Source organism: Oncorhynchus mykiss, chromosome 25 (genome assembly GCF_057628025.1).
Source record: "Oncorhynchus mykiss isolate SJ-2025 chromosome 25, ASM5762802v1, whole genome shotgun sequence".
In the NCBI taxonomy this organism is placed as follows: Eukaryota; Metazoa; Chordata; class Actinopteri; order Salmoniformes; family Salmonidae; genus Oncorhynchus; species Oncorhynchus mykiss.
Window position 1 is genome coordinate 4,320,178 of NC_143046.1, and position 13,052 is coordinate 4,333,229.

Sequence of the window (13,052 nt, forward strand, 5' to 3'; positions counted from 1 at the left end):
GGGGCGCTAACTCACACAGCAACAACACAGGGGCGCTAACTCACACAGCAACAACACTGGACAGGGGCGCTAACTCACACAGCAACAACACAGGGGCGCTAACTCACACAGCAACAACACAGGGGCGCTAACTCACACAGCAACAACACAGGGGCGCCAACTCACACAGCAACAACACAGGGGCGCTAACTCACACAGCAACAACACAGGGGCGCTAACTCACACAGCAACAACACAGGGGCGCCAACTCACACAGCAACAACACAGGGGCGCTAACTCACACAGCAACAACACAGGGGCGCCAACTCACACAGCAACAACACAGGGGCGCTAACTCACACAGCAACACAGGGACGCTAACTCACACAGCAACAACACAGGGGCGCTAACTCACACAGCAACAACACAGGGGCGCTAACTCACACAGCAGCAACACAGGACAGTAACTCACACAGCAACAACACCTTGGTCTATTAATGCCGGTCACAGACACAAGAAAACATTACGATTACCCATGAAACCCCACATTCTTCAGCCTTTCAGTTCAACCCATGAAATCCCACATTCTTCAGCCTTTCAGTTCAACCCAACAGTACAGCTACATAAATACAAGTGATATCTAGTCAGTAACAGGGCTGATCTAGAGGATAGGATATCTAGTCAGTAACAGGGCTGATCTAGAGGATAGGATATCTAGTCAGTAACAGGGCTGATCTAAAGGATAGGATATCTAGTCAGTAACAGGGCTGATCTAGAGGAAAGGATATCTAGTCAGTAACAGGGCTGATCTAGAGGAAAGGATATCTAGTCAGTAACAGGGCTGGTCTAGAGGAAAGGATATCTAGTCAGTAACAGGGCTGGTCTAGAGGAAAGGATATCTAGTCAGTAACAGGGCTGATCTAGAGGATAGGATATCTAGTCAGTAACAGGGCTGATCTAAAGGATAGGATATCTAGTCAGTAACAGGGCTGATCTAAAGGATAGGATATCTAGTCAGTAACAGGGCTGATCTAAAGGATAGGATATCTAGTCAGTAACAGGGCTGATCTAGAGGAAAGGATATCTAGTCAGTAACAGGGCTGATCTAAAGGATAGGATATCTAGTCAGTAACAGGGCTGATCTAGAGGAAAGGATATCTAGTCAGTAACAGTGCTGATCTAAAGGATATGATATCTAGTCAGTAACAGGGCTGATCTAGAGGATAGGATATCTAGTCAGTAACAGGGCTGATCTAGAGGATAGGATATCTAGTCAGTAACAGGGCTGATCTAAAGGATAGGATATCTAGTCATTAACAGGGCTGATCTAGAGGAAAGGATATCTAGTCAGTAACAGGGCTGATCTAGAGGGAAGACTAGGAGGATATCTAGTCAGTAACAGGGCTGATCTAGAGGATAGGATATCTAGTCAGTAACAGGGCTGATCTAGAGGATAGGATATCTAGTCAGTAACAGGGCTGATCTAGAGGATAGGATATCTAGTCAGTAACAGGGCTGATCTAAAGGATAGGATATCTAGTCAGTAACAGGGCTGATCTAAAGGATAGGATATCTAGTCAGTAACAGGGCTGATCTAGAGGAAAGGATATCTAGTCAGTAACAGGGCTGATCTAGAGGAAAGGATATCTAGTCAGTAACAGGGCTGATCTAGAGGATAGGATATCTAGTCAGTAACAGGGCTGATCTAAAGGAAAGGATATCTAGTCAGTAACAGGGCTGATCTAAAGGATAGGATATCTAGTCAGTAACAGGGCTGATCTAAAGGATAGGATATCTAGTCAGTAACAGGGCTGATCTAGAGGAAAGGATATCTAGTCAGTAACAGGGCTGATCTAAAGGATAGGATATCTAGTCATTAACAGGGCTGATCTAGAGGATAGGATATCTAGTCAGTAACAGGGATGATCTAGAGGATAGGATATCTAGTCAGTAACAGGGCTGATCTAAAGGATAGGATATCTAGTCATTAACAGGGCTGATCTAGAGGAAAGGATATCTAGTCAGTAACAGGGCTGATCTAGAGGGAAGACTAGGAGGATATCTAGTCAGTAACAGGGCTGATCTAGAGGAAAGGATATCTAGTCAGTAACAGGGCTGATCTAAAGGATAGGATATCTAGTCAGTAACAGGGCTGATCTAAAGGATAGGATATCTAGTCAGTAACAGGGCTGATCTAGAGGAAATGATATCTAGTCAGTAACAGGGCTGATCTAAAGGAAAGGATATCTAGTCAGTAACAGGGCTGATCTAGAGGAAAGACTAGGATGATATCTAGTCAGTAACAGGGCTGATCTAAAGGATAGGATATCTAGTCAGTAACAGGGCTGATCTAGAGGAAAGGATATCTAGTCAGTAACAGGGCTGATCTAGAGGATAGGATATCTAGTCAGTAACAGGGCTGATCTAAAGGATAGGATATCTAGTCAGTAACAGGGCTGATCTAAAGGATAGGATATCTAGTCAGTAACAGGGCTGATCTAAAGGATAGGATATCTAGTCAGTAACAGGGCTGATCTAGAGGAAAGGATATCTAGTCAGTAACAGGGCTGATCTAGAGGGAAGACTAGGAGGATATCTAGTCAGTAACAGGGCTGATCTAGAGGATAGGATATCTAGTCAGTAACAGGGCTGATCTAGAGGATAGGATATCTAGTCAGTAACAGGGCTGATCTAGAGGATAGGATATCTAGTCAGTAACAGGGCTGATCTAAAGGATAGGATATCTAGTCAGTAACAGGGCTGATCTAAAGGATAGGATATCTAGTCAGTAACAGGGCTGATCTAGAGGAAAGGATATCTAGTCAGTAACAGGGCTGATCTAGAGGAAAGGATATCTAGTCAGTAACAGGGCTGATCTAGAGGATAGGATATCTAGTCAGTAACAGGGCTGATCTAAAGGAAAGGATATCTAGTCAGTAACAGGGCTGATCTAAAGGATAGGATATCTAGTCAGTAACAGGGCTGATCTAAAGGATAGGATATCTAGTCAGTAACAGGGCTGATCTAGAGGAAAGGATATCTAGTCAGTAACAGGGCTGATCTAAAGGATAGGATATCTAGTCATTAACAGGGCTGATCTAGAGGATAGGATATCTAGTCAGTAACAGGGATGATCTAGAGGATAGGATATCTAGTCAGTAACAGGGCTGATCTAAAGGATAGGATATCTAGTCATTAACAGGGCTGATCTAGAGGAAAGGATATCTAGTCAGTAACAGGGCTGATCTAGAGGGAAGACTAGGAGGATATCTAGTCAGTAACAGGGCTGATCTAGAGGAAAGGATATCTAGTCAGTAACAGGGCTGATCTAAAGGATATGATATCTAGTCAGTAACAGGGCTGATCTAGAGGATAGGATATCTAGTCAGTAACAGGGCTGATTTAGAGGATAGGATATCTAGTCAGTAACAGGGCTGATCTAAAGGATAGGATATCTAGTCATTAACAGGGCTGATCTAGAGGAAAGGATATCTAGTCAGTAACAGGGCTGATCTAGAGGGAAGACTAGGAGGATATCTAGTCAGTAACAGGGCTGATCTAGAGGAAAGGATATCTAGTCAGTAACAGGGCTGATCTAAAGGATAGGATATCTAGTCAGTAACAGGGCTGATCTAAAGGATAGGATATCTAGTCAGTAACAGGGCTGATCTAGAGGAAAGGATATCTAGTCAGTAACAGGGCTGATCTAAAGGAAAGGATATCTAGTCAGTAACAGGGCTGATCTAGAGGAAAGACTAGGATGATATCTAGTCAGTAACAGGGCTGATCTAAAGGATAGGATATCTAGTCAGTAACAGGGCTGATCTAGAGGAAAGGATATCTAGTCAGTAACAGGGCTGATCTAGAGGAAAGGATATCTAGTCAGTAACAGGGCTGATCTAGAGGATAGGATATCTAGTCAGTAACAGGGCTGATCTAAAGGATAGGATATCTAGTCAGTAACAGGGCTGATCTAAAGGATAGGATATCTAGTCAGTAACAGGGCTGATCTAGAGGAAAGACTAGGATGATATCTAGTCAGTAACAGGGCTGATCTAAAGGATAGGATATCTAGTCAGTAACAGGGCTGATCTAGAGGATAGGATATCTAGTCAGTAACAGGGCTGATCTAAAGGATAGGATATCTAGTCATTAACAGGGCTGATCTAGAGGAAAGGATATCTAGTCAGTAACAGGGCTGATCTAGAGGGAAGACTAGGAGGATATCTAGTCAGTAACAGGGCTGATCTAGAGGAAAGGATATCTAGTCAGTAACAGGGCTGATCTAAAGGATAGAATATCTAGTCAGTAACAGGGCTGATCTAAAGGATAGGATATCTAGTCAGTAACAGGGCTGATCTAGAGGAAAGGATATCTAGTCAGTAACAGGGCTGATCTAAAGGAAAGGATATCTAGTCAGTAACAGGGCTGATCTAGAGGAAAGACTAGGATGATATCTAGTCAGTAACAGGGCTGATCTAAAGGATAGGATATCTAGTCAGTAACAGGGCTGATCTAGAGGAAAGGATATCTAGTCAGTAACAGGGCTGATCTAGAGGAAAGGATATCTAGTCAGTAACAGGGCTGATCTAGAGGATAGGATATCTAGTCAGTAACAGGGCTGATCTAAAGGATAGGATATCTAGTCAGTAACAGGGCTGATCTAAAGGATAGGATATCTAGTCAGTAACAGGGCTGATCTAGAGGAAAGACTAGGATGATATCTAGTCAGTAACAGGGCTGATCTAAAGGATAGGATATCTAGTCAGTAACAGGGCTGATCTAGAGGAAAGGATATCTAGTCAGTAACAGGGCTGATCTAGAGGATAGGATATCTAGTCAGTAACAGGGCTGATCTAAAGGATAGGATATCTAGTCAGTAACAGGGCTGATCTAAAGGATAGGATATCTAGTCAGTAACAGGGCTGATCTAAAGGATAGGATATCTAGTCAGTAACAGGGCTGATCTAGAGGAAAGGATATCTAGTCAGTAACAGGGCTGATCTAAAGGATAGGATATCTAGTCAGTAACAGGGCTGATCTAGAGGAAAGGATATCTAGTCAGTAACAGGGCTGATCTAAAGGATATGATATCTAGTCAGTAACAGGGCTGATCTAGAGGATAGGATATCTAGTCAGTAACAGGGCTGATCTAGAGGATAGGATATCTAGTCAGTAACAGGGCTGATCTAAAGGATAGGATATCTAGTCATTAACAGGGCTGATCTAGAGGAAAGGATATCTAGTCAGTAACAGGGCTGATCTAGAGGGAAGACTAGGAGGATATCTAGTCAGTAACAGGGCTGATCTAGAGGAAAGGATATCTAGTCAGTAACAGGGCTGATCTAAAGGATAGAATATCTAGTCAGTAACAGGGCTGATCTAAAGGATAGGATATCTAGTCAGTAACAGGGCTGATCTAGAGGAAAGGATATCTAGTCAGTAACAGGGCTGATCTAAAGGAAAGGATATCTAGTCAGTAACAGGGCTGATCTAGAGGAAAGACTAGGATGATATCTAGTCAGTAACAGGGCTGATCTAAAGGATAGGATATCTAGTCAGTAACAGGGCTGATCTAGAGGAAAGGATATCTAGTCAGTAACAGGGCTGATCTAGAGGAAAGGATATCTAGTCAGTAACAGGGCTGATCTAGAGGATAGGATATCTAGTCAGTAACAGGGCTGATCTAAAGGATAGGATATCTAGTCAGTAACAGGGCTGATCTAAAGGATAGGATATCTAGTCAGTAACAGGGCTGATCTAAAGGATAGGATATCTAGTCAGTAACAGGGCTGATCTAGAGGAAAGGATATCTAGTCAGTAACAGGGCTGATCTAAAGGATAGGATATCTAGTCAGTAACAGGGCTGATCTAGAGGAAAGGATATCTAGTCAGTAACAGGGCTGATCTAAAGGATATGATATCTAGTCAGTAACAGGGCTGATCTAGAGGATAGGATATCTAGTCAGTAACAGGGCTGATTTAGAGGATAGGATATCTAGTCAGTAACAGGGCTGATTTAGAGGATAGGATATCTAGTCAGTAACAGGGCTGATTTAGAGGATAGGATATCTAGTCATTAACAGGGCTGATCTAGAGGAAAGGATATCTAGTCAGTAACAGGGCTGATCTAGAGGGAAGACTAGGAGGATATCTAGTCAGTAACAGGGCTGATCTAGAGGAAAGGATATCTAGTCAGTAACAGGGCTGATCTAAAGGATAGGATATCTAGTCAGTAACAGGGCTGATCTAAAGGATAGGATATCTAGTCAGTAACAGGGCTGATCTAGAGGAAAGGATATCTAGTCAGTAACAGGGCTGATCTAAAGGAAAGGATATCTAGTCAGTAACAGGGCTGATCTAGAGGATAGGATATCTAGTCAGTAACAGGGCTGATCTAAAGGATAGGATATCTAGTCAGTAACAGGGCTGATCTAAAGGATAGGATATCTAGTCAGTAACAGGGCTGATCTAGAGGAAAGACTAGGATGATATCTAGTCAGTAACAGGGCTGATCTAAAGGATAGGATATCTAGTCAGTAACAGGGCTGATCTAGAGGAAAGGATATCTAGTCAGTAACAGGGCTGATCTAGAGGATAGGATATCTAGTCAGTAACAGGGCTGATCTAAAGGATAGGATATCTAGTCAGTAACAGGGCTGATCTAAAGGATAGGATATCTAGTCAGTAACAGGGCTGATCTAAAGGATAGGATATCTAGTCAGTAACAGGGCTGATCTAGAGGAAAGGATATCTAGTCAGTAACAGGGCTGATCTAAAGGATAGGATATCTAGTCAGTAACAGGGCTGATCTAGAGGAAAGGATATCTAGTCAGTAACAGGGCTGATCTAAAGGATATGATATCTAGTCAGTAACAGGGCTGATCTAGAGGATAGGATATCTAGTCAGTAACAGGGCTGATCTAGAGGATAGGATATCTAGTCAGTAACAGGGCTGATCTAAAGGATAGGATATCTAGTCATTAACAGGGCTGATCTAGAGGAAAGGATATCTAGTCAGTAACAGGGCTGATCTAGAGGGAAGACTAGGAGGATATCTAGTCAGTAACAGGGCTTATCTAGAGGAAAGGATATCTAGTCAGTAACAGGGCTGATCTAAAGGATAGAATATCTAGTCAGTAACAGGGCTGATCTAAAGGATAGGATATCTAGTCAGTAACAGGGCTGATCTAGAGGAAAGGATATCTAGTCAGTAACAGGGCTGATCTAAAGGAAAGGATATCTAGTCAGTAACAGGGCTGATCTAGAGGAAAGACTAGGATGATATCTAGTCAGTAACAGGGCTGATCTAAAGGATAGGATATCTAGTCAGTAACAGGGCTGATCTAGAGGAAAGGATATCTAGTCAGTAACAGGGCTGATCTAGAGGAAAGGATATCTAGTCAGTAACAGGGCTGATCTAGAGGATAGGATATCTAGTCAGTAACAGGGCTGATCTAAAGGATAGGATATCTAGTCAGTAACAGGGCTGATCTAAAGGATAGGATATCTAGTCAGTAACAGGGCTGATCTAAAGGATAGGATATCTAGTCAGTAACAGGGCTGATCTAGAGGAAAGGATATCTAGTCAGTAACAGGGCTGATCTAAAGGATAGGATATCTAGTCAGTAACAGGGCTGATCTAGAGGAAAGGATATCTAGTCAGTAACAGGGCTGATCTAAAGGATATGATATCTAGTCAGTAACAGGGCTGATCTAGAGGATAGGATATCTAGTCAGTAACAGGGCTGATTTAGAGGATAGGATATCTAGTCAGTAACAGGGCTGATTTAGAGGATAGGATATCTAGTCATTAACAGGGCTGATCTAGAGGAAAGGATATCTAGTCAGTAACAGGGCTGATCTAGAGGGAAGACTAGGAGGATATCTAGTCAGTAACAGGGCTGATCTAGAGGAAAGGATATCTAGTCAGTAACAGGGCTGATCTAAAGGATAGGATATCTAGTCAGTAACAGGGCTGATCTAAAGGATAGGATATCTAGTCAGTAACAGGGCTGATCTAGAGGAAAGGATATCTAGTCAGTAACAGGGCTGATCTAAAGGAAAGGATATCTAGTCAGTAACAGGGCTGATCTAGAGGATAGGATATCTAGTCAGTAACAGGGCTGATCTAAAGGATAGGATATCTAGTCAGTAACAGGGCTGATCTAAAGGATAGGATATCTAGTCAGTAACAGGGCTGATCTAGAGGAAAGACTAGGATGATATCTAGTCAGTAACAGGGCTGATCTAAAGGATAGGATATCTAGTCAGTAACAGGGCTGATCTAGAGGAAAGGATATCTAGTCAGTAACAGGGCTGATCTAGAGGATAGGATATCTAGTCAGTAACAGGGCTGATCTAAAGGATAGGATATCTAGTCAGTAACAGGGCTGATCTAAAGGATAGGATATCTAGTCAGTAACAGGGCTGATCTAAAGGATAGGATATCTAGTCAGTAACAGGGCTGATCTAGAGGAAAGGATATCTAGTCAGTAACAGGGCTGATCTAAAGGATAGGATATCTAGTCAGTAACAGGGCTGATCTAGAGGAAAGGATATCTAGTCAGTAACAGGGCTGATCTAAAGGATATGATATCTAGTCAGTAACAGGGCTGATCTAGAGGATAGGATATCTAGTCAGTAACAGGGCTGATCTAGAGGATAGGATATCTAGTCAGTAACAGGGCTGATCTAAAGGATAGGATATCTAGTCATTAACAGGGCTGATCTAGAGGAAAGGATATCTAGTCAGTAACAGGGCTGATCTAGAGGGAAGACTAGGAGGATATCTAGTCAGTAACAGGGCTGATCTAGAGGAAAGGATATCTAGTCAGTAACAGGGCTGATCTAAAGGATAGAATATCTAGTCAGTAACAGGGCTGATCTAAAGGATAGGATATCTAGTCAGTAACAGGGCTGATCTAGAGGAAAGGATATCTAGTCAGTAACAGGGCTGATCTAAAGGAAAGGATATCTAGTCAGTAACAGGGCTGATCTAGAGGAAAGACTAGGATGATATCTAGTCAGTAACAGGGCTGATCTAAAGGATAGGATATCTAGTCAGTAACAGGGCTGATCTAGAGGAAAGGATATCTAGTCAGTAACAGGGCTGATCTAGAGGAAAGGATATCTAGTCAGTAACAGGGCTGATCTAGAGGATAGGATATCTAGTCAGTAACAGGGCTGATCTAAAGGATAGGATATCTAGTCAGTAACAGGGCTGATCTAAAGGATAGGATATCTAGTCAGTAACAGGGCTGATCTAAAGGATAGGATATCTAGTCAGTAACAGGGCTGATCTAGAGGAAAGGATATCTAGTCAGTAACAGGGCTGATCTAAAGGATAGGATATCTAGTCAGTAACAGGGCTGATCTAGAGGAAAGGATATCTAGTCAGTAACAGGGCTGATCTAAAGGATATGATATCTAGTCAGTAACAGGGCTGATCTAGAGGATAGGATATCTAGTCAGTAACAGGGCTGATTTAGAGGATAGGATATCTAGTCAGTAACAGGGCTGATTTAGAGGATAGGATATCTAGTCATTAACAGGGCTGATCTAGAGGAAAGGATATCTAGTCAGTAACAGGGCTGATCTAGAGGGAAGACTAGGAGGATATCTAGTCAGTAACAGGGCTGATCTAGAGGAAAGGATATCTAGTCAGTAACAGGGCTGATCTAAAGGATAGGATATCTAGTCAGTAACAGGGCTGATCTAAAGGATAGGATATCTAGTCAGTAACAGGGCTGATCTAGAGGAAAGGATATCTAGTCAGTAACAGGGCTGATCTAAAGGAAAGGATATCTAGTCAGTAACAGGGCTGATCTAGAGGAAAGACTAGGATGATATCTAGTCAGTAACAGGGCTGATCTAGAGGGAAGACTAGGAGGATATCTAGTCAGTAACAGGGCTGATCTAGAGGGAAGAATAGGATGATATCTAGTCAGTAACAGGGCTGATCTAGAGGGAAGACTAGGATGATATCTAGTCAAAGGGAAGACATTGGTTAAGAATAGGATCAGGGAGATGAAAGTGCACACGGAAACATTCTAGGGCCTAGTATGTACAATTAACAGGTAAACAGAGATGTGTCCTATCTTTCTCTTCGCAGTAGCTAGCGGACCCCAGAGGGCCTTTTAACACTGTCAACTACTCTATTGACGAAATATACATACAAAGTCTGGGTCTGTTATCGCCAGGTAATGATCTGTAGAGGGAAGGGATCTGTCTGACAAGTTGTGTGTGTGTGTGTGTGTGTGTGTGTGTTCAGCCAGACAGTTCCCAACACCACAATGAGGACATGAGGTAAGCGTTTGTAATTACCACTATGACATCACTTCTTGTGATCCACTACAGATGTGGACCGAAGCTTTGAAGTGAAGTTAACTCACGACGAGACAGAGAGAGCGGCTTCGCCCCAAACGGCACCCTATTCCCTACATAGTGCACTACTTTTGACTAGAGTCCTATGGGCCCGAATAGGGTGCCATTTGGGATGTAGAAAGAGGCTGGATAACTATACACTAAATCCCATACTGAGGCTGTATCGTATATGACATTAGCTAGCAGCACGACTCATCGGTTACCGTAGATGACATTAGCTAGCAGTGCGACTCATCGTTTACCGTAGATGACATTAGCTAGCAGCACGACTCATCGGTTGAGCTACAGCACACCACAAAGCAGGGTAAAAGCTGCATATGTGAACTCAGAGTCACTACCATGCCAGGCCTGCTACAGCAGTGTAAGTCGTTGTGTCTGAAATGGCACCCTATCCTGGTCAAACAAAGTGCACTATATAGTGAATAGGGTGCGATTTGACACGCACAGAGTGAGGCAGAGCAGGTTATAATAGACACCAGTAGAGACAGTAAGACCTAGCAGAGCGGATTATAATAGACACCAGGAGTGACGAGGTAAAACAAAGGGACTGTGAGAGATAAGAGTGATTAGATAGAGTGAGTCAAGCAGAGAGAGAGGGAGAGAGGCAGCAGAGTAGGTGTGTGTACTGGAGTGTGTTGTCTCCTCTCCTAGTCTCCTTCCCAGTATTAATTAACTGTTGTGGGGTGTCTCCTCTCCTAGTCTCCTTCCCAGTATTAACTAACTGTTGTGGGGTGTCTCCTCTCCTAGTCTCCTTCCCAGTATTAACTATCTGTAGTGGGTGTTGCAGCCGTGGACAGATGTTTTCGCCCTTCAGCACTTGGCAGTCCCGTTTTGTGAGCTGGTGGCCTACCATTTTACGGCCGAGTCGTTGTTGCTCCTAGACGTTTCCACTTCACAACAACAGCACTTATAGTTGACCAGGGCAGCACTAGCATGGCAGAAATTTGACAAACTGACTTGTTGGAAAGCTGACATCCTGTGACGGTGCCACGTTGAAAGTCACTGAGCTCCTCAGTAAGGCCATTCTACTGCCAATGTTTCTCTGTAGAGATTACATGGCTGTGTGCTCGATTGGTGTACACCTGTCATAAAATAGGTGGGGCTGAAATAACTGAATCCACCGGCCTACTCAGTTGTTCCCCTCGGACTCCACCCAAACACGGCTAGAACCAACTACTCCACCGGATCCTTGCCGAAGGCTCTGGACCTTGGCACCGGATCACCGCTGCTACCGATGGGCCCAAGTGGCTAACGCCAATGCCACGAAGCTAGCACCAGTTAGCCGTGAGCCAGGCGCATCTACCGGATAGAAGACTAAATTACAACACCTCTCTTTCGCCATCTGGCTTGGATCCTTAGTTCGACACGGCGCCCCGCCGCACCACCACGCCAGGTCTGCCGACGAATACTCCATCTGCTGTGCCTTCAACCGGCCTCCGAAGGACGTCGGAGCGGACGCTTCTACTATCCCCGGGCTACTAACTTTAAAAGCAGTGTCGCCCGCGTGCTAGCGTGGTAGCGACTACTCCGCGGATTCCCTGTTCCATCTATTGCTGCCCCCTGGACCCTATGATCACTTGGCTACATAGCTGATGCCCGCTGGACTGTCCATTAATCACGATACTCCGTTCTGTTTATTTATTTGAATATCTGTCGGCCCCAGCCGCAAACTTAGGCTCTGACTCAGTCACTCAGGCCCAGTGTGTAGTTAACCGACCCCCTCTGCCCATAGCCATTTTATCTGTTGCTGTTTTAGCTGATTAGCTGTTGTTGTCTCACCCGTTGTCTTAGCTCTCCAAATCAACCTGTGATTACTTTATGCCTCGCTGTATGTCTCTCTCATATGTCAATATGCCTTCAATACTGTTTTGGTTAGTTATTGTTTTAGTTTACAATGGAGCCCCTAGTTCCACTCATTATACCTCTGATACCTCCTTTGTCCCACCTCCCACACATGCGGTGACCTCACCCATTACAACCAGCTTATCCAGAGATACAACCTCTCTTATCATCACTCAGTGCCTGGGCTTACCACCGCTGTACCCGCACCCCACCATACCCGTCTGCACATTATGCCCTGAATATATTCTACCATGCCCAGAAATCTGCTCCTTTTATTCTTTGTCCCCAACGCTCTAGGCGACCAGTTTTGATAGCCTTTAGCCGTACCCTCATCCTACTCCTCCTCTGTTCCTCGGGTGATGTGGAGGTAAACCCAGGCCCTGCATGTCCCCAGGCACCCTCATTTCTTGACGTCTGTGATGGAAAAAGCCTTGGTTTCATGCATGTCAACATCAGAAGCCTCCTCCCTAAGTTTGTTTTACTCACTGCTTTAGCACTCTCTGCCAACCCTGATGTCCTTGTTGTGTCTGAATCCTGGCTCAGGAAGGCCACCAACAATTCTGAGATTTCCATCCCCAACTACAACATTTTCCGTCGAGATAGAACTGCCAAAGCGGGAGGAGTTGCAATCTACTACAGAGATGGCCTGCAAAGTTCTGTCATACTTTCCAGGTCTATACCCAAACAGTTTGAACTTCTAATTTTAAAAATTAACCTCTCCAGAAATAAGTCTCTCACTGTTGCCGCCTGCTATCAACCCTCCTCCGCTCCCAGCTGTGCCCTGGACACCATTTGTGAATTGATCGCCCCCCATCCAGCTTCAGAGTTCGTTCTGTTAGGTGACC

At 44.0% G+C, this 13,052-nt stretch overlaps 1 protein-coding gene across 8 annotated transcripts in view; it reads right to left on the reverse strand.

Moving 5' to 3' along the window:
- The window catches only part of LOC110489654 (PDZ and LIM domain protein 7), a 94,255-nt gene that overhangs the window by 69,991 nt on the left and 11,212 nt on the right, over window positions 1–13,052 (reverse strand). The gene's annotated exons all lie outside the window — the stretch shown is intronic.